This window comes from Saccopteryx leptura, chromosome 12 (assembly GCF_036850995.1).
Source record: "Saccopteryx leptura isolate mSacLep1 chromosome 12, mSacLep1_pri_phased_curated, whole genome shotgun sequence".
NCBI classification, from domain to species: Eukaryota; Metazoa; Chordata; class Mammalia; order Chiroptera; family Emballonuridae; genus Saccopteryx; species Saccopteryx leptura.
In genome coordinates this window covers 26273444-26296175 of record NC_089514.1, presented here as the reverse complement: position 1 = coordinate 26296175, position 22732 = coordinate 26273444, and the positions used below count along the sequence as shown (strand labels likewise).

Below are 22732 nucleotides of genomic sequence, written 5' to 3'. Positions count from 1 at the left end.
ATAAAACACTTCAAGAAGGCCAAGAGTTTAGCTATCAGAATAATAAATAGGGTTATCAAAGTACCTCAAAACATATGTATGCTGTCCCTATTTATAACAAAATATATACAATCTTTGGCAATCAGAAGAACAGAGTATATTTGGTATCAGATATATCTGGGTTTATGTAGATGCTGGTCTTTTATTTATTGTACTTCTATTTACTATGTGTCTTTGGACCACTTAACTTCTGCAAGCATCTAACTCTTCATTTATATATAGAAGATAGTAATTGAACACAGCTCATAGAATGCTGTATTAAATAGATCACACATTTAGTGTTGATTGTTCCTGGAAGGGAAGAACCTAGTGAACAGATACCATATTTGCCTAAGCTTCAGAGACATGTTTCTTTCACAATAAAATCTACAATATATGGAGTGATCTGGATGTGACATATTCTTGGTGAAAACACTTTATAATAATTTAAACTTCACAGCAGCAATTAGAAATGTGTACAATTCTTTTCTCTTACTGATGATGGCGTCAGCCCAGAGAAGTTAATTGCCTACGATCACATATTAGCAAGTGCCAGGTCGGTTTTTTTCTGGTCCTACTCTCTCTCTCTCTCTCTAATACTCTGGAAGTAGAGCAGTGTCACACCCTGAGATACTAGACCAGCGGTTCTCAACCTGTGAGTTGCGACCCCAGTAGGGTCGCCTAAAGCCATCGGAAAATACATAATGCATATCAGGTATTTACATTCCGAATCATAACTGTAGCAAAATTACAGTTATGAAATAGCCACCAAAATTATTTTTTGGTTTGGGGTCACCGCAACATGAGGCACTGTATTGCGGGGTCACAGTATTAGAAAGGTTGAGAACCACTGTACTAGACTTTAAAATGTTCTTCTTCACACCGTCTAATGTTGGCTTTCTAATCAGCTGGTGGTCTTCACCCTGCCTTGTGGAGAATGAGGGGCACTCTAGGCAGGGCGCAGGAGAGGCAGGAGGGGTGTCCACAGAACAGCAAAGAAAGCAAAGGAAAAAAAGGCTGTATTTTTAAACTTCCAAATAGGCTTTTGAAGTTGACATAAAAAAATATGACAGTTTCAAAAACAAAGTTTTTTAACTTAAGAGCTAAGTTTTGCTAGGAGAAGAAAAGAATCCTGAGAATAAAAAGTGAAGGGTTTGATAGAGCTGGGCATAGAGTTTATGCCTTAGTAATAAATCAGAAACAGACTGGAGGAAAACGCAGAAGCTTCCCTCTCCCCGCTCACAGCACCCAAGACTAGCTGAGGATCCCTGGGCCCGGGGAGGGAGAGTTAATGAGGACTGCAGTGATGGGGCGGGATCTGAGCCAGCCCTTCAACAGAGGAGCAAAGTCAAGTGCAGAAAGCATTCCCACAACCGCCCATCGCCATCTGTGGGAACCCAGACAAAACCTACTTACTGTCCTTCACCTTTGGAACGGGCACCATACGTCACCCGTGTCAAGGAACCACAGCGGGGTGGTCGCCCAATAATGCTCACAGGTCCCTACTGTTGGGTGGCTGCATGCTGCTAGGGCCACCGTTTCCTCCCTGGGCCCTGGGATTCTGCTGAGCCTTGATGTGAACCACTCAGTTTGGGCAGTCCCCTATTTCTGAGTCAGGAAACCTAGTTTTTACCTGGATAGGAATGACTATATTTCAAAAGGAGAAGTGAGGAGTATTTCAGGATGTCTTCCAGGAGCAGGTGGGACCAACTCAGGATCTCGCGGGGCGGGTAGGACTGATTGGGTAGTACAAACATATTCTGCCCTTTAGTTACTTAACAACGAGTCCAAACAGCCACTGGAACTGATGTGAGATTGTATATGGCTAACGCTCGTAACTTTTTAAACTGCTTTACACAGAAACATAAAAGATAAGAGTGATATGCTTTCTAAAGCACTTCAACTACTACCAAGGATGGAACAGACCCTGAAGTGCATGATCATAACCTTAAAGTGCTTTCCCTGACCTTTGAATACTGTCCCCTTCACAGCATTTCCTGAGATCCCAGTTTCCCTTGGAAACAATCCTTCCCTTTGGACTCTACCCATGGATCACCTTGAGAGCCTCTTATCTCTGTCACATTTTCGTTTTTCTTATCTTCTCTTTCAAGGGCGGAAGGCAATCAATAAGAGAGTGTCACTTTCTAATAAGATGGATGCAAATCAAAGAAAAGGGAAAGGGTGACTTAAGCGTTAAATGTTACATTGACGGGTCTGTTACTTATAGCAGACTTTCACAATTCAGGAGCCATCAATGCCAATTCACAGGTAAAGCAGCATCAAAAGGCTTTGTCTGTGATGTCAAGCAGAGTTTGCTTGGCTGCTTCTTGATGGTATAAGCATGCTTAGATTCCAAATAAAGGAAACATCCCCAGTTCTCTCTGCATATATAAGGTCATGCAACAAAGCTTACTCTAAGGAGAAAATGTGAATGTCAGAAGAGCCAACTCTGAACTAGTTATTATGACACGACGCCAAAGGATTTTCTAATTGCCACTGAAATTGTTCCTGCCCATTAATGTTAATTACCAATAATTTTCAGACCCTGCCAGCTAGAACAGCTTTGCAGGCATATAAATTTAATAAAGACGGTATGAGTAGAACTAGTAAGTGGTAAGGCTGAGACCTAAAACCCCAGAGGAAAATAAAAGGCCAGTATGAGTTGGGTTTCTATCCTGTCCTCACTTGAACCTCTCTTGATCTATCCACCACATACACTGCATAGTCCTAGGCTGTTCTCCTTTCTCAGGAAAGTTCTCTCCAGTGTGACAGTGACAAACCCTCTACAATATGCGGCTAGGAGGGCTTTGGAGCACGTGTCTCTTTCTGTGATCTCTAGATGCTTGCACCTAAAACTCCCTTTCCTGGAGTGAGTGCTCTCTGAGATTGGTAGGCACAGTAAGAAAAGCACAGTCTTGGGCAGGGGTCCCCAAACTGCGGCCCCCTGAGGCCGTTTATCTGGCCCCCACCACACCTTCTGGAAGGGGCACCTCTTTCATTGGTGGTCAGTGAGAGGAGCATAGTTCCCATTGAAATACTGAACAGTTTGTTGATTTAAATTTACTTGTTTTTTATTTTAAATATTGTATTTGTTCCTGTTTTGTTTTTTTTACTTTAAAATAAGATATGTGCAGTGTGCATAGGGATTTGTTCATAGTTTTTTTTATACTTCAGCCCTCCAACAGTCTGAGGGACAGTGAACTGGCCCCCTGTGTACAAGGTTTGGGGACCCCTGGTCTTGAGAGTCCTAAAGACCTGAGTCCCCAGCTCACTTCTTAGCAGCAAGAACAGATCCAGCTTTTGTGTGATCAGCAGCTTGTACAATTGGGAGCTTTCTCTATGAAAGAAAGTACAGAGTTACAGATACAAAATGAGGTCCAAGAGTGAGTTTTTTATATAGAATGAGAATATAAATAGATACAAACTCCAAGTTTTTAAAGAATAACAAATATAAAAATAGATGACCCATAACAATATTGCTAGAGCCTCTCCATGCACGTGAGGGACTTTACTTTCTTAAAGGTAAACCGTCCTCTAATTTGCCAGTTAATGGTGACCAGGATATTTACATCACTGTTGGTCCAATAAGTTTGTAAATATGATATATATGTTTGCACACTTATAGTTTGCATTGGCTGTGGGGGACAGGCTGTAAGCAGGCAGGGTCCTTATAGCCTAAGGCTTAGTTTTAAGACTAAGCCTTTCCCACCCTTTTAATACTAAGATCTTTTTAAAACTAAGCTTTTCCCCCACACCCTTGACTGTTGCATGATGTGGGGTGGTGCACTCTTATGAGGAATCCCATTATGCCTCAGATAAGTGACTTTGTATTAGAGACTTCCTTGTTTGTATATTGGATTAAAGGTTTTGGTTTCTACACCAGTGGTAGTCAACCTAGTCCCTACCGCCCACTAGTGGACATTCCAGCTTTCATGGTGGGCAGTAGTGGAGCAAACAAAGTATAAATAAAAAGATAGATTTAACTATAGTAAGTTGTTTTATCAAGACTTATTCTGAGGCCCTGGCCAGTTGGCTCAGTGGTAGAGCGTCGGCCTGGCGTGCAGGAGTCTGGGGTTCGATTCCCGGCTAGGGCACACAGAAGAAGTGCCCATCTGCTTCTCCACCCCTCCCCTTCTCCTTCCTTTCTGTCTCTCTCTTCCCCTCCCACAGACAGGGTTCCATTGGAGCAAAGTTGGCCGGGGCGCTGAGGATGGCTCCATGGCCTCTGCCTCAGGCGCTAGAATGGCCCTGGTTGCAACAGAGCAACGCCCCAGATGGGCACAGCATCGCCCCCTGGTGGGCATGCCGGGTGAATCCCAGTTGGGCGCATGCGGGAGTCTGTCTGCCTCCTTGTTTCCAACTTCAGAAAAATACAAAAAAAAAAAAAAAAAAATTTATTCTGCCAAACAGCAAAAATCTGACATAAAGTACTTGGTAAGTAATTATTATTATATGCTTTAACTTGCTGTAACTCTGCTTTATAAATTTTATAAAGTAAAGTTACTTCCCTACTTTATAAATCACCATTACTGTGGAACTGGTAGGCAGTTAGAAAATTTTACTAACAGAGATACAAAAGTGGGCGGTAGGTATAAAAAGGTTGACTACCCTGTTCTACATTATAAAATGGGGCAGAGGAGCCCATGCTGGAGGACAGCAGAGAAAGGCCATGTGGAGGGTAGGAGAAGCAGCCAAGATGGTGGAGTGTTGAAGGAGAAGCCAGTTTATGCGGAGTTTGTTCAGAAAGGAGATGGGGAACAGAGGTGAATAAGGCTGGTGAGGTAGAAACCTTTGATTCTAGGAAACTTGGATGAGTCAGTGGCTTTGGGAGCCCTGACTGGAAAGGGAAGTGTTTTCCCACTGTGTGTATTTTTTGCCCACTGGGTACAAGCTAGGATTAAAGATAATGGCCCACTAGTTCTTGACTCCATTGTTTCATTAGCGTCTGTCTGAATCAAATTTGAACCTGCATGGGCCACACGTCTGTGATGGTGGCTGTGGCTACTGGCTTTACACTTTCTTTAAGCAAAATGCTAATGTACAGTACAACATTTTGTTTAAAAATATATGTAAGGGTATGTTTTATAAAATATACCCAAAAATGTAAAATAATGATTTCTTTTTAAAAATACAAAGGGTGACATTCCATTGTATAGTAGCAATTAAGCTAATAATTTAGGAAAAAAGAGGAATTAAAACATGAAATTTCATTAGTAATCATTGCATTAAATTGTTTTTCTAATTTAATACAAGCACATTAAAATAAGTCAGAAAAACTGTCTACTCACAGCTTGTATTGAATAGAATCTAATAGTACTGTTTTATGTTGTGTGTTTTAACAGTTTCATACTAAGTGCTAATTTTCTGAATTGGTCTAAGTCCATTCACTGAACATTATAGGAGGCTCTATTAGCTTTGTTCACAATATTCTTTTACTTTCTCTTCGGAAGCCAATTGGTTCAACCAGCAACAAAACATCTGTGCTCTTTCTTATGTCCCCCCTGTCTTCTTCAGAGTCATTATTAATCACATACTCTTTTCTGTCAAAAACTTAGCTTCCAAATAAAAACTGTTATAGTAAATATTAAATTAACATTAAAAAGTAGGGAAAAGTAGAGAGAAGAAAAGCATCTTTGGTCTATAACGCAATGGCAATAGTCGTAGATCATAGCCATATTACATTAAACATACTCCTGAAAAGAAGCTGTCATGTTTAAATGCCAATAAATGTTAGTAGTTTGTGTTTCATTATTCGTAACCCATCTATGTATCAATGTATGCAACTGAAAGTAATCTATAATTACCCTGATTTTTGATAATTCTCTGTCATTTAATAAAACTGTACAAAGCAAGCCTGAAAAAAAATCTGAAAGGAACTACTGATCTGCTTTAATAAATGTACCGAGAAAAAATTCCCAAGCCATACATTAAACAATTAGGAAAAAACAACATATACAATTTTTTTAATATTGATAGTTAAACCAATGCATAGTCTTTTAGATTTGGAATAGGCTCCAGAGACTTTGAGCTCAAACACTTCATTCTGTGTACACTAAGACTAGAATGCTAAAGTGGTATATTCAAGGCTAAGCTGGGACTCATGATAGTAAACTGGACAAGAAGCATAGGTCTGTGTCATCCAGTGTAGCGTTCTGTTTTGGGTGTGAAATGTATTATTTTTTCCCTGTGAGAAATGGAAGTATTATGGTCTTAACCACACAAATACATCATCATAATTAAACAAGAATAAATGAATCAAATAACCAGTTTGCATGTGTAAGACACAACCAGAGGTGAAATAGCCTGCCCTGGAGAGACTCGTAATTGATGGTGTCAGTCAATCTAGGTCCTGAAAGAGGTATGAGGCAGGAAAGTGTGGGAACAGAGCAGGTGCATGTAATTGAGCCGCTGTCTTGAAAAGTCTGAGACTATTTCCTTAAGATCAGCTGACTTACTGGGAGTCAAATAATGAGCCTGGGCACTGTTGGTTATTATATATATTGTGTAAGTATATATATAGCTTTTTCATCACTGCACTGAATTTTCTGCCAAATGAAACCTAAGTTTCAAGAAAGTGGGTGGGATATATTTTTAGATGAGCGGCTGTTGGCTATGTTTATGGGCGCACTGTCTGCCTGAGATGAGGGTTTGACATTTTCAACCAGTCCAAGCTATTTATCACTTAATATTTTTCTTTTCCTAACCCACATATCATTATGTATATGGATGGTCTCTGTTTATAAAGGTCCCATGTGGAATATGAAAGAACTGAATAAAAAATGAATTCATTCCTTTATAATTAAAATGATTACTTTTGCTGTTAATATGCACAGAAAACATACCTCACCAGAGGAGAGGAAAAGACTTATATATACCTCTGGCTACCCCCAACAGAAAATATGTTTTAGCGTGACAGAAACATAATGCTTAAAAAGATAATTTTGATTAATCCTTCCAAAAGGGACCAAAATAAAAAATCTCACAGACACGGACAACTGTGTGTTGACTGCTGGGGGGGGGGGGGAGATTGTGTGAAGAGGTGAAGAGGACATAAGGGGACAAATGTTATTGGACAAATATCTACGTGAATTGGGGTGGTGAACACACAAATCAGTGTACAGAGATGTGCTGTAGAATTGTACACCCAAAACCTGTATAATTTTGTTAACCTGTGTCAGCCCAATAAATTCGATTTAAAAAGTACAGGGTATTAAATATATATGGAGTGCTCTTGAGCAACTCAACAATCAGTGTGAGAGCTCTTTGAAGTAACTTTCTGTAATCTGAAGAATGTTGCAATTTAAGAATGTTAAAAGTATGAAGTGATCTTAAATAAATGAATAATTAACATTATTTTGGAAATTAGAGAAAGTTAAACTACCTTAATTTTTATAGTTTCCCTAATTCCCTGGCCAATTTGCTCAGTGGACAGAGCATCAGCCCAGTGTATGGATGACTTGGGTTCGATTCCCAGTCAGGTCACACACGGGAAGTGACCATCTGCTTCTCACCCCATTCCCTTTACCCCTTTTCTCCCTATTCCCCTCCTGCTTAATTGGTTCGAGCATGGCCCCGGGCATTGAGGATGTCTCGGTTGGTCCAAGCAAGTCAGCCTCAGGTGCTAAAAATAGCTCAGTTGATTTGAGCATTGGCCCAAGACAGGGGTTGCTGGGTGAATCCCGGTGCGTGCAGAAATCTGTCTCACTATCTCTCGTCCTCTCACTTAAAAAAAAAAAAAAAAAAAAAAAGCAGTTTAAGTTGCAATATGTGACATTCAACAGGTATGAAAACAATTGGAAAGAACGCCAAGCTAAACAAGGAGCATAAACAGAGGCAAAAAGCAGACAATCTTTGGATTAACATGCTGCTGGGAGTCCAGTTTAAATACAATGTTAAGATATAGTGAGATTGGAAGCCTAGTTTTTACCAGATTCTGCAAAGTCGTGAAGGCTAGGCTAACGAGTTTATACTTGAACCTTTAGGTTCTATGGTATGGACAATGGAGCGCCATTACCCCAGAGGAATCTTCATCAAGTAGGCAGAAGCCAGAAGTCTACAGGCTTGTGGCTGTGAAACTGGGGGCAGCTGATCCAGGCATTGAGCAGGGCACACTCTGTTTGGCAGTTGGGTTTTGAACTTTTGTATACATAAAGGACAACATTTGTATTCAAGAGTTTGCTTAGGGCTCTCCACCAGGTAGCTAAACCAACTTATAAATGTAAACCACTGTTCATGGGTGTTAATGCTGTGGTAACACATATCTAACATAGCCCTGCTGGAAACAAACGGCCTTCTCCAAACACATGATGACTAAGATGTACCACTTCCAGAATTCTGGTAGTTTAATAAAGTGATTCACTGGGGTGAAGGGGCCTCATATCAAAGCACTGTAGACATATTAACTTACTCAGTAAAAGCACAGGACTCACATAATTTCAAAGTCTTTGGTATAAATCTATTATTTACAGAGATTCGATCCAATCCTTTTGAAGAAGTTTTCACAGTATCATAAGCTAAAAAAGACTGGGTCCCAGTACTCAGACTACCCCAATTATATCTACTTCTTTACTACTGTGAGGTGAAACTAACTCCTTTCGCTCTTAGCTCACATTTTCATAGTAAGCTGGCAGTCAGAATAGAAGTCGGTCTTAGATGGCGACTCTCTGACTCCCGTAAATAGATGTGATTTTCTCTAAGAGTTAACGGGTTTGCTGATGCTTTCAATCTGATGAGAAGTGTTCCTGTGTGCAGTTCTGGAGGCTAAGAACAGATAAAGAAGAGCTCTCTCTGGTGATGTCTGTGGAATACCTGAAGGCTACAAAGGAACATTAATAGACCTTCGATGGTAAACAGTGGGAACAGAAGGTAGTAAATGCTTTTAGTTGCTTTTCTGATGCTGCTAGCACTAGCAAAATCTATCTTCAAAATGATCGAAAACTTCAACGGCCAGCTCCTTTGATAGCCTCTGGTCCGCCCCTAGTGATGCATGGCTTCAGTTATAAGACATCACCAACTCCTAGGATGAAACTGTTTCTTTTTCAGTCCCAGACATGATTCAGAGCTGCATATTGTTTATTAGTAATAATCAAATACCTAATTAATTAAACTGCACGAACTACAGCAAAATGATTTTATAGGTGTATTTGGAAGTCTATAAGACACTCTTCTCGTTGAGAAATATCCTATAGAGCCTGACTTGTGTTCATTTATTATTCATTGTCATTTGCAGTTTGCTTAATTGTTGTGAAACCCATTTACAGTTTTACACACCCTTTTAAAAGATGGTCACATAAAATCTTCATTGTTTTTACTTTCTTGATTGGAATGCTTAGCTTTTTTTATCGGTAGATGACTAGAAAGTTATAACACATTGTACAGAAGGTTCATATAAGATCAAATTTGGGTTATCACTAAATCTTTACCAGGACAATGAAATGCCATCTACACATTTCATCTGTAATATACGTACTCCAAATAAAGATGATTCAAATTTTCCATAGTGACTTCAAGTTTTTCATTCTGTGGTTGTCTATTTAATAGATTCCTAAGGAAAGTAGGAGTGTTTATAATCAGTTTCTTAAGATTTTTTATGGTTAAATGATATTAAAAAATTATATCTACTGTTTTCTCTCTTGGCTCTCTTAGTGTCATTTATTTTTTTCCCCTCTCACTTTTAAAAATAAAATATAAATTATTATTAAGAATGGAATTCAGTACAGTTTGAGACATTTTGGTCCCTAACTTGTATATATAAAGTTATTCTTGTTAGAGTTTATAAAATATTCCAGAAGTTCTGGTATATAGTTGATATCGCAACTTTGAAGCTTTGCTCATTTCCTGGCTGTGGATATTTCTAATTAGAGAATCGTTATGCTTCCTCCTTTCTTTTAGATATTCCCATGGGGAAAACACTAAAATCAAAAAAAAAAAAAAAAGGAATTTTTTTAAAACTCAGGATGTATTTTCTGATTTTTCTTTTTACTTAAAATACTATTTCTGTTGCTATTGTTTGCTATCAGAAGCTAGATTATACAGCTGCTATTTATAATTCCCTGCATTTAAAATGAATTTGGTCAAGCTGATATTAAGCTATTACATTACCCCTTTCATTTTATTATTAAAATTCCTCTCACTGGATTATGTTCTATCTTAGATTAATATTAAGGTGTTACTCCTACAATTAGGATTCATTCTTTTATTTTGAACAAATTTTGCATATTTTTGGTTGTCCTATATTATGTGACATTTCAAAGGGCGTTATTGTTCAATCTTCATTATCAACATAGAATAAACATCTTTGTCTTTTTTTTTTTTTTTTTTTTTTTTATTTTTCTGAAGCTGGAAACGGGGATAGACAGACTCCCGCATGCGCCCGACCAGGATCCACCCAACACGCCCACCAGGGGGCGACGCTCTGCCCACCAGGGGGTGATGCTCTGCCCATCCGGGGCTTTGCTCTGTCGCAACCAGAGCCACTCTAGCGCCTGGGGCAGAGGCCAAGGAGCCATCCCCAGCGCCCGGGCCATCTTTGCTCCAATGGAGCCTTGGCTGCAGGAGGGGAAGAGAGAGACAGAGAGGAAGGAGAGGGGGAGGGGTGGAGAAGCAGATGGGCGCCTCTCCTGTGTGCCCTGGCTGGGAATCGAACCCGGGGACTTCTGCATGCCAGGCCGACACTCTACCACTGAGCCAACCGGCCAGGGCTTTTGTCTCACTTTTGCCAACAATTTTAATTTGATTTAATGGTGTCATATTTTCTTTCAGGGAAGCAGTTAAATTAATTTTTAAATAAAGACTCATGCATATCACCAAACTTTGTGAAGCCATGTTGGAGCCTGAGGCAAAAGGAAATATGTGGAAATGTTTCCTGGAAGCAAACTCATTAATCTTTTTTATTTCAAAATCTACTTCTTCGTTTATCCAATTTTGAGTTAAGAAAAATGCCATGTTTGACCATTTCTCTTGACCAAGAGATAATCTAAAAAAATTTAATTAGCTTCAGCTTAATTAAAATTACAATAAACTACTTTGTGTCAAAATTCAGCATGAAAATATCTGAAACCATTTTTTCATTAATTATATTGTTCTAAAAAAATTAACCATTGAAAAAATTAAAAGATGTATTTAGAGGTGGACATTTTTGTGTTTGCTTACACTTCAAAATGGCTCTGTATTTGGCAGTAGTCTTTATTTAAAATTTTGATATCATCTTCAGGATTTTTTTTTGTATTAACTTTGATTTCTAAAAATATTATATTAAAGTGCTATTATTTTGATTACTGAGTTTTTTTGGCACTAAAATTTTACACTGAGACAAATACCTCTCTTGCCATATCTTAGTTCTGCCTTTGGTATACACAAAATCACCAGTTATTTTAAAAAATGTGCACTAAAATACTGATAATACTAAAAACATTCTTTTGCTAATAACCAAAAATAAAAATGTTTGTTTAATTAAAATTATTTATTTTGGTTGTAATAAGCAAGAATGACTGTCCTATTATTATGGTTTTAGTGGTCTTCGGACAGAGTCTCACAGTTAAGAAAAATATATATAAATACACACAGCTTATAAGCACATTTTGTGGCAGACATTAAAACATTCAGTAAAAGAACTAAAGGAGGCCCTGGCCGGTTGGCTCAGCGGTAGAGCGTCGGCCTAGCGTGCAGAGGACCCGGGTTCGATTCCCGGCCAGGGCACACAGGAGAAGCACCCATTTGCTTCTCCACCCCTCCGCCGTGCCTTCCTCTCTGTCTCTCTCTTCCCCTCCCGCAGCCAAGCAGCCAAGGCTCCATTGGAGCAAAGATGGCCCGGGCGCTGGGGATGGCTCTGTGGCCTCTGCCTCAGGCGCTAGAGTGGCTCTGGTCGCAACATGGCGATGCCCAGGATGGGCAGAGCATCGCCCCCCGGTGGGCAGAGCGTCACCCCATGGTGGGCGTGCTGGGTGGATCCCTGTCGGGCGCATGCGGAGTCTGTCTGACTGTCTCCCCCAGCTTCAGAAAAATGAAAAAAAAAAAAAAACTAAAGGAAAATATCTTGATTTCATCACTCAAAGGGGTAAACAGGATTAGATTTTTATTTTGAAGCTCAGAAGATTTACTTATATTTGTTTCTTTTTCATTTCAACTTTTAGAGTATTGCTGCTTAAGAGTATTTTTCTAAGAAATAGTTTGGAAAACAAACCAGAATGTCACCCATCAAACATTCATATCCCGCCTGACCTGTGGTGGCACAGTGGATAAAGCGTCGACCTGGAAATGCTGAGGTCGCCGGTTCGAAACCCTGGGCTTGCCTGGTCAAGGCACATATGGGAGTTGATGCTTCCAGCTCCTCCCCCACTTCTCTCTTTCTGTCTCTCCTCTCTGTCTCTCCCTCTCCTCTCTAAAATGAATAGATAAAAAATAAAAAAAAAAAACACATTCATATCCCATGGATAATCAGAATGTGTTTCATACCTGCCGAGTCCTGCGCAGTGGCCAATGACGCTGACTAGTGCCTTCTGCAGCCCCAGGCAGAGCGTCTGGACTCTGCTGTGAGTTAGGATCCTCTGGGGAACTTCTAAGCAATACCGATACCTGGGGCCTTACCCAAGGCCAACTGCTGAAAGGTTCTAGCAGACGGAGCCCAAGCATCAGCATTGTTTAAAAGCTCCCCAGATATTTTAAAGTGCAGCCTGGATGGAAACAACATAGCAGGGTTTACCAGAGAGAACACAGGCACTGCCTACAATCATTCGCCCTCACATTCAAAATGCAATGAGGTCATAGGTGAACAAAATAATGCACTTTAGAAAAGAAGATGCACAGACAGACCTTCCTGAGAGGTAAAATTTAAACAGACACTGGAAAGGATGAGGCAGCAGCTGTGTAAGGAACCGGAACAGGACATTTCAGGCAGAGGGAAAAACACGAGTCAATGTTGCAACTGGAAAAAAAGAAGATGAGTGTGCAGGACTGCAAGGCAGTGGGGCAGAGTGACAGGAGTGGAGTTAGGTAGGTAAGAAATGGGGGCGGGGAGGAGGACGTGACCCGGAAGTAGTTTTCTGTGCCTGCATTTCAAGCCCTGCCTTGCCCCTCTGCACCTGCCTTGCCCCCTCTGCACCTGCCTTGCCCTATGCCAGCTGATTCACAGAGCAAGTCTTTGAGAGCTGTAGTAAAATGGAAGAGTTTAAGCTATAAAGAAGGCTATAATTAAGACTTAATTGGAATTCATTTAGATAGACTATAAAGATACATTTAAAAATAAGTTTCTCCTCTATTTGTTCTCTCAAGTAAAACTAAATTTTTGTAGAATTCCCTTCTTTCTAGGATTAAAATGTAGATAAATATTAATTTCTACACAATAGAGAAAAACATTTAAGATATGACAATGGAAGCTCTGGCCATGACAGGACTATGTCATAAAGACAATCCTCAGAGTCTGAGGCCAGGAATTCTTTATTTGACAAACTATCTTCCCAGCAATTATGACCAAATTGGTTAAAGCTGCTAAAATGATAACTATTATGTCAGGTCAAAGCACTTACTGGTTCAATGACTGCCTTCAATATCACAGTGTGCAATAAAATGCCTTTCTCAGAACTGTCATTTCCCCTAATTTGATTGAAATAGAGAAGTAGCTTTTACTGGAACGGGATTATGACTTCTAACAACTGAAGTGCAGAGAGTAGATGTCACTTCTGTGACCTTGTCCTTGTCATATCACAGTGAGAAAAGGTTTTGAGGGCCACACTTTTTCTCTTCTTTTTTGGTCAACTGAAAATAAAACCATGTTTTGGGTTCTTTTTTTTTTTTTCTTTGACCAAACCAATTAAATGATGTTATCCTCTTAAGAGCCATAGGTTAATGTCACAGGCCATTTTGGTCCAGCTTCGATGGTGACATTACTTTAGAAAATGAAAATGCCATTCCCAGGTGCCATTTTCCTTCAGGCAAGAAGGTTAACCCATAATTTCAAAAACTATAAGAGGTCAAACCTTTAGAAATCAATAGCAAATGGAGTGAAGATAGATTTTTATGTATGGAACCTATTCCAATTAAGAAAGCTTTCACCCATATGTAATGAAGAAAGGGAAAAGGTTAGCTTTGGACAAAGACCAGTGAGCATTCCTGCCAAGCTGAATTACACAGACTTGTATCTGCCTGTATGTAGTTCAAAGCTTTAGCTGTTACTAAAATGCTGCCAAATTATAAAATTCACTTATTTCATGGGGAATATTATGAAACATTTTTAGCTTCATATAAACAAATAATTCATATATTATAGCAAATAAGAACTTAAATACTCCTAAATACTCAGCATGACCACATACTCTTAGAATGGAGAAAACAACATTCCACATTCTCCTGAAATGCTTGGAGACCTAAGTATTTCTTTAGCTATATCTTCCAAGGGACAAATTGTGTGTCTAGGAAAATAAACTACAATACATTTTTCTACCTAACCTTTCAGGCTCCAAAAAGTAACCAAACTTGGTGAATAGACAAGAAGCGAAGCGTGTGTTCACCTTGGTCAGAGAGTGTGAGGCGGCCATATATATACTTTGAAAGTGCTTGCTTCCCAGAGTAAAATTTGTATGACAGATTGATATTTTAGAGAAAGTACAAATATATTAGAATGAAGGTAAGTCCTCAATTTGTCAAAGACAGCTGAGTTATCTCTCTTTTTCTCAAACTGAATTTCCTGAAATCTAGGTCTGATTGGTGGCCACAATTTACTCCACTGGCTCTCAGGTATTTTATTTCCGATAATGAACTCTATCATGAGGTTGATGTTGGTGTTGTTTTTTCTTCAGCTCTATTGTTTAAGGAAGTGGCTTCTGTATTTCAGAAGATGAAAGTTTGAAACAAGCTAGTTTTGCTGAGGAATCTTGTTCTATGGTAGGTAGGCTAATCCGTTCCTAGAGTCCTTTTGGGGGAAGATGAGCACACTGAAGGCTAATTTATGCCAGTCCCCAAACAACTCATGCTTGTTTAATTCTTATTCTGGGGAAAAACAAGTCAACAAGTCAATCATTTTCTTAAAAGAATCTTTTTTTAAATAATAGACCAAAATTAAACACATATTCGGGCTGATACTTCTAACACTTCTGCTAGGTTGAAATAGTTCCTTTTAAAATGTTAGCTGAGTCCAATACGCAAGTGTTCATCTAGTGGGATACTTGGATACTTCCTTTATCTATATTTAGTTTCTCTTTCTTAATGATGTTTTCTAAATAACAAAATACTACCTAAAGTAGTAAGTATCAGTGACAAATATAAGTGGAAATAGAAGTTACAAAGTCATAGATGTTTTAAGCAGTTCCTCCTGTTTTTAAAAAAGGGGGGGGGTGACATTTTTACTAAATTTTTGAGAGAAATATAAGAAGAAACATGATTTGCATATGAGTGAAAATGTCCATGATGTGTTAGCTTTTTATATCTTCTAAAATTTAAATGATTGTCATTCCAAATGAAGGAAATAATTTACATTCATCCATTTATTTAACTTTTTCCAACATTTATTTTATTATGTACTAACTGGAGGGGTGCTCATAACCTAATAAAGCAATTAAATATGTACATTCCTCCATATATTATAAATTTAAAATAAACTTAGGAAATTTAAAGTATCTCATTCAAAGTTCATCAACCAGAAAATGGTCAATGTGAGACTTTTATTCTTGAGTTCAAGATGAGGCTTGTTGAAATATTCAATCAGAATATTAAAGGTTAACTATAATTAAGACACCATTTCATCTTGTATCTGTAATAAAAGAGTAGTGGGTTTAGTGTTATGTTTTCCTAATGGAAAGGTAATAGCTTTGCTGTTGATTAGCTTCATTCTCTGTTCTCATCTGAAAAGCAAGAACAGTAATACATACAGGGTTACTGCTGGAGTAAATTAGAAAATATATGTGCACAGAATGCCTGGCCATTTGGCTCAGTAGTAGAGTGTCAGCCTGGCATGTGGCAGTCCAGGTTCGATTCCTGGTCAGGCACACAGGAAAAGCAACCATCTGCTTCTCCACCACTCCCTAACTCCCCTCTCTCTCTCCTCTCTTTCTCTCTGTCTTTTCCCCTCCCACAGCCATGACTCAGTTGGAGCAAGTTGGTTCTGGTCACTGAGGATGGCTCCACCTTTGGCGCTAAAATATACATATATAGCTCTGTTGCTGAGCAATGGAACAATGGCCCCAGATGGGCAGAGCTTCACCCCCTAGTGGGCTTGCTGAGTGGATCCCAGTCAAGCACATGAGGGAGTCTGTCTCTTTGCCTCACTGCTTCTCACTTAAGAATAATTTTTTAAAGAGAGAGAGAGAGAGAGAGAAAATATGTGCGAAGAACCTGGCATGTATCAGGTTCATGTGCCGTGATTTATGGTAGCTGTTGCTATGGTTCACAACATTACTGCAATTACATGCATATTTTTGAAAAACAAAAAGTTCTATAATACATGAGACTTGCAACTAATTACATCTCTATTTTACTTCTTGCATGAAAGCTCAACAAATACTTTTCTAGTAATTTATTTCATACAACTCGAATAATTTCACTTTGCATTTTTCTCAACATCCCAATAACCAGGTTTATAGGGGTACTCAAAAAAAAATTTCCATTTGGGATTTTAAAGCATGCAGCTATATAAAGTGTGAGTGTAGCTAAGGAGTCTTGCCACTTACTTAAGGAGTCTTAACTACTTACTTCATCAGTCGTTGTCTCATTTTGCTGTACCTGTTAGCTATTTTTCTAATCCTGACTCCAGTTAATTAGTGACCTCATTTTGGACTTTTTTTTTTATAGTGCCACTCTCTTAGTATGTCATTTCCAATAGTACACACTTCTAGCAAGGAAAAAAGTAGACCAACTTTATGCCCTTCCCAGGCCACCAGAAACTGGTTGGATTTAGACATAGTACTCCATGTCACCCACTAAATTACAAGCTCTCTGTCCATTGAAGAGGTTTCTAGTTAAACTGAATATTAAAAGTATTCAGACACAGGGCAAAAGACTGATAAATGATTTGAATGACCGATAATGCCTTGAAGAGGGAGTAGCTGACTGATGCCACTATTGAATAGGAGGTGGTGAAACTTCCATAAGCTTGAGGCACTGTTCATCACACTGCTAATGAGGTTTGTTACAAACAGTTCATAGCAATCAGAAAAGGGACAGTGGGACTTCTGTTTGAGCAAAGTAACTGTGAATGTAGTCACAATATTTGAACTAAAATAATGCAATATGCTTCCTATTCCAACTTGTCTAACCGAAATGAACTATTATTCTTCACTTCCTAGAAACATAAATTAACTTATAATACCTACCAAAAAAGTGGGAGCTCAAAGTCTAGTTGTGGAGGACTATTCCACAAAAATCTTAGCATGACTATTACATATGCAATAACGTGATGAATTACTAGAATATAAACTTAATGTAAATAATTGAATGTAAACTTGCTACATGCCAAAATTCTGACCTAGATTGTATCATTATTCTCAAAAATAATACTATGACCAGAAATTACTCATAATTTATGGATAAGGAACCCAAGACTCAGTGAGGTGACTAAATCCCCCATGGCCACAGAAGTAACATTCGGATGAAATGAGGTATTAAAAAAACTACCTCTAACTTTAAAGTTCATAGATCTTTCTTCACAGAATTGTTTCCAGTTATCTCTTGCTGACCATAATAAACTTCAATTAAAGAATAATACTGGTAAAACAGAAAGTATACCAGGAATAGTAAAAATAATGAAGAGTCTTAAATGAATGAAGATCTGAACATGTTGAACCTAGAAGTAGTTATTGATTCACTTACCCAAGTAAAAGTAAATGAATGCCAAATGTGAGTCACTGTCTGTTAATTAGATGCTAGAATTCCAGAAAATTATCAAGAAATAATCTGTATCCTCAGTTGCCTACTTAGGATTGGAGAAGGAGGAAAAAGAAAATACGGATTTCCATGTAGTGCTAGCTATCAGCATAGGTTCTATGGAAAGACAAAATTGAGTACCTAATCAATCTGATATGGGGTGGAGCAGAATGACCTGACCAAGAAGGCATTAACTGAACTCAAATTACAGGACTCAAAGGAGCTAGCCTGTCAAATGAGGTGGAAAAGGATGTTGGGAGAGCAGTTAATTGACACACAATGTGGAAAATTAAATGTCGGTGTGATTCGTCCAAAGACAGTAATGTTAAGACATAGTAGTATAGGATACTAGAAAATACATAAATGAAAACTGATTTATCTACTAAATAGTTCGGACTTCATCTTGAATATGGTAGCAAATAAGTGACATTTTAAAAATCAGACGACTAATGGGATTTTAGAGAGACGTTATGGCAGCAATATGAAGACCAGATTGACAGTGGGCATGGCTTAGGACATGAGGACTAGCAGGCTACTGCAGTGGTGCACAGTATGTGATAATAAAGAATTAAAATAAGTCAGTGCACTGATGGTGCTTGCTAAATACACATGAGGAGTTTAGGAAGACTAGATTACCAGGCTGAATAATTTCATAAATGCTGAGGCCAGTTACTAAGCTAGGAAATAAAGAATTAGAACCTAGTTTGGTGAAGAAGATGAATCCAGCTCCAATTCAGACATGCTGTGTTTGATTACTGTGTGGGACAAAGACCTCCAGGTGTTCAGTAGGCAGTTGGAAATAATGAGTTAGCAACACAGGTGATAATTAAATCCATAAATGAGGATGAAATTGGCAAGAGATAATATATTGTTTTAAAGATTGATCACAGAAAAAGATTAGACTTCTAATGGGACTCCATCAAACATATATAAGACAAACAGCTGACAGATACAAGTTGATTCTAATTCTGTATAAGGAAGAACTTCTAAAAATGAAGGTGCTACCCCCAAAGAGAAATTCTTGGTAGTGTTCAAAGAAAAGGAAGTAAAAAGTGAGTGTGAAATGGAGTTCTGGAATATTATAGATCAGGGCTTACAAACTATACACCTATAAGCACTAGGCAAGTAACACACAAAACTGAAGAGAGTCAGCAGTAGTAATATAATACGAGAGCTCAGGTCTTGTCTGTGTAGAACACAGGTTGTGTTCTGATGATGGCTATGAGAATACAAACCCACCACTACAGTTTTGATCAGAAGTTCAAGATCTCTGATGATAAGACTTCTGTGGGAAACATCAAGCTTTCAAATACCGGCAATGAATTTAGTATCTTTGAATTGCGCAAGGCCAAAGCGATTGCCATCTCTGTGGATTTAACAATGGATTCTGGTGACATTTCCTAGTATAAGATCTGTGGTTCTTTCAACCCTTGTACTTCAGATAATATCGTGACTTCTGGTTTTTATCATAATAGTTTGATTTTCTATATTTGGATCTAATTGTATTATTTGCCATTGACGGACCTATCTTTCACCTTGAACCTTCCAAAACATTATCACATTATATTCCCTGTACCTGGAATAACCTCCCCAGTCACTCAGACTGTTGACTGCTCATTAACCCTGTAAGGCCCAACTCATGCCCAGATGTCTTCACAAGTAACCTCAGGAAGAACAAACAGAATTCTCCTTTCCTTAAGTAATGTTAACAATTTATTTTCTATGCTTGTTAAATGTTACCTTATTTTTGGACTACAAACTCCTTGATCATACTGATGACTTACACAATTTTATATCTTACATGGTGTTCTGCATAAATTTAATGTGAGGTAAAATATTTCTTGAATGAACAAAGCCCAAGAAAGAGGCATGGGTAATTCCTGTTCTTCAACTATTAATTGAACTCCAAAAATTAATAATAATCATTATAGATCCTTTAAAGTTTATAAACTGCTTTCAAATGTCTTTTCATTAGCCTTCACAAATTTTCCTTAAGATGAGAGAGGAAGCTATTGTTAATAACCTTCCACTTAGTTTGTGATATCTCTGCAGAAAATACAGGAACCTATAGAGTAAGAAGATCAAATTGAAACTCACCTAGTTTCTAAACTTAAGCACCATTCTAGGAATTGTAATAAAATTCCTCCACTGAAAATAACACCAATTAAATGCAAGTAAAGAAGCACTGCACACTGAGATCTTTCAGTAAACTAAGTGTCTGGTAACTGGTGTTCCCATATTTATTAATTTCAGACTGCCCCAGTTGATCTGGGAGCTGTTGACTGTTTTTACTGTATAATCATAATTATAAAATTGGCCTTTCTAATTATAAAATTAGTACAATTATTAAATGTACTCTGACATTTAATATTGTAGGTCGCCGGTATGTCAGAATCATATTACTTTTTTTCAAAAATAAAAAAATTGTTGCATATCTATATATGATACAATGATTATTTCTCTGTAAAATATCTTTATAAAAACTGAACAATCAGAAAAAAAAGAAAACCCACCACACCATAGACAGCAATGGTTTGATGTTTGGATCAGGAAATACGACCATAATATACAGATAGGTAGCTTCTGGCTGTAGAGCATTTAGACAGTGCATCTAAGAAGTGATTTTTTTTTCATTCTTTCAGATTGCATGAGTTGGCAAATCAACAATACCGTATTTCATTTAGGCTTTCACATAATTTATTCGCTCCTGCAAAGAGACAAGACCCTCTAGGGAACGTCCCAAATCTCTGTAATGTTACCTCTTACTATATTTTCCATTTAGCTACAGCTGACAGATGTGACAAAATTGTAAGTAGCCAGGCAACTCCCCCAACGGGGCCTACAGAAGCAATTCCCACAGCTGCACTGAAGAAAGACTGCAAATTATTCCACACTCAGGTTAAATTACTTCAAGTTAATTTGCGCTTGAAGTTCTTTTTCTAAAGACACCTTTATTTCTCAATGTATCATAGAACTGTTCTGGGCTGATTCTATTTAGGTTCAAAATAACACTTCAGGTTGGAAATCATCCAACTCTGAGAGGAAGTACAAAGATTACGGAATTTGCTGGTTTCAGAAACTGTAACCTGAAGAGAAAGCAATGTCAAAATTATAAAAACTAACAGTTCTAATCATTTTAAATAGGTACAAAAAATTGGAGAATCAGATCAGGTTTTGAGGCAGCTATGTGGCCCAAGTTTATTTTTCATTTTATATAAAAGTGATTAAAAAAATAAACATGTATGCCTTAAAATGTCACTGATGGTTTTGTTTTTGTTTTTACAATGTCAAGATACCTTAACATTGCTAAAAGTCAGATAACTAATTAAAGTCCTGAAAAGTTCAATACTGTAAATTTGCAGCAAGAAAAAAAATGAATCTCTGTCATATTATTAATATAGTGTGACTTCTGTGTTTAGACTAGTTAGATGCCGACCTGAAGGTATGGAATCCTACATTCTATCCAAACAATACAGCCTCAATCTTTAAAAAGCATTAGCTTTTCAAAAAAAAAAAAAAATTATGTCCCATGGCCTTAGAGAAGGAAAATGTAGTACACGAATATAGGTTTAAAATTAAACCTATACTGTACTACTATTGCTCTATTTATAGTATGCTTTTTATACCTTCTTTCTGGGAAAAAAAAAATGGAGAAAATCCACGAGAAAATATTTTTCTAGTAAAAAGTACTGACTTAAGCTTTATATCTTTAAGGATATTTATTAGAACTAATTCTTAATTCTTTATCAGTTTTTTTATCAGTCTAACTTTATGACTACAAATACACTAAAAGTATAAGTAAAATATATAAAATATAAGTTAATCTTGCATAATGCAGAAGAATTCTTAAAATTTGAGATCCTGGGCTACCCTAAAAGTTAGTTACGGTGATCAAAATGCATCCTAAATACAGTGTGTCTGTAAAGTCATGGTGCACTTTTGACCGGTCACAGGAAAGCAACAAAAGATGATAGAAATGTGAAATCTGCACCAAGTAAAAGAAAAACTCTCCCAGTTTCATTACCTATTCAGTGCAGTTCGATGTGGGCTCCATTTGTTGCCGCAATTTGTACCCCGTAAAACAGAGACGTTTCTTTAACACCTTATGAACTGTAGTCTTGCTTAGGTGTATTGTCGAGCACAGGCACGCACAGATTTTCTAGGGCTCCTTAGGTAGCTATTCCGTATAGCCTCTACAGACTCGTCACTGACTGATGGCCTACCAGAACGGGGTTTCTCCACCAAACTGCCGGTTTCCTTCAACTGCTTATCCCACCAAGTAATGTTATTCCTATGTGGTGGCGCTTCGTTATAAACGTGCCCATATTCATGTTGCACTTTGGTCATGAATTCAAATTTAGCGAGTCACAGAACACACTGAACTTTCCTCTGTACCGTCCACATCTCAACTGGCATGGCCGTGGGCTGCTCCACTGTATACATGGTGTTACATCATCATCTGCGCATGCGCACATGCTGCCACATCATCCTACAGAAACTGGGAGGGTTTTCCTTTTATTTGGTGCAGATTTCACATTTCTATCATCTTTTGTTGCTTTCCTGTGACCGGTCAAAAGTGCATCATGACTTTACGGACACACTGTAGATAAATGCTGCATGTATAGTTTTGTTATTATTTTTTTTAATTCCCCTTTAAACTCAATTGCAGAATCTACTAGCTTTGCTATTTCGTGGTACCACTTCCCAGGGTGAAATCTTCAACTTTCCACCTATATCAATGAAGTATGACAGTGATTGCTTAACTGACTTCTTGGGTCTCATGTAAATAAATAGTGTGTTATAAAAGTGATTATGATTTGCATTGACAGAGATGTCAGGAAAAGTACTGAACATGTTCACATAG

General features: G+C 38.0%; 1 protein-coding gene across 1 annotated transcript in view; it reads right to left on the bottom strand.

The window, feature by feature from the left end:
* THSD7A (thrombospondin type 1 domain containing 7A) overlaps positions 1-22732 on the bottom strand; it is a 391822-nt gene that overhangs the window by 247598 nt on the left and 121492 nt on the right. The window lies entirely within an intron of this gene.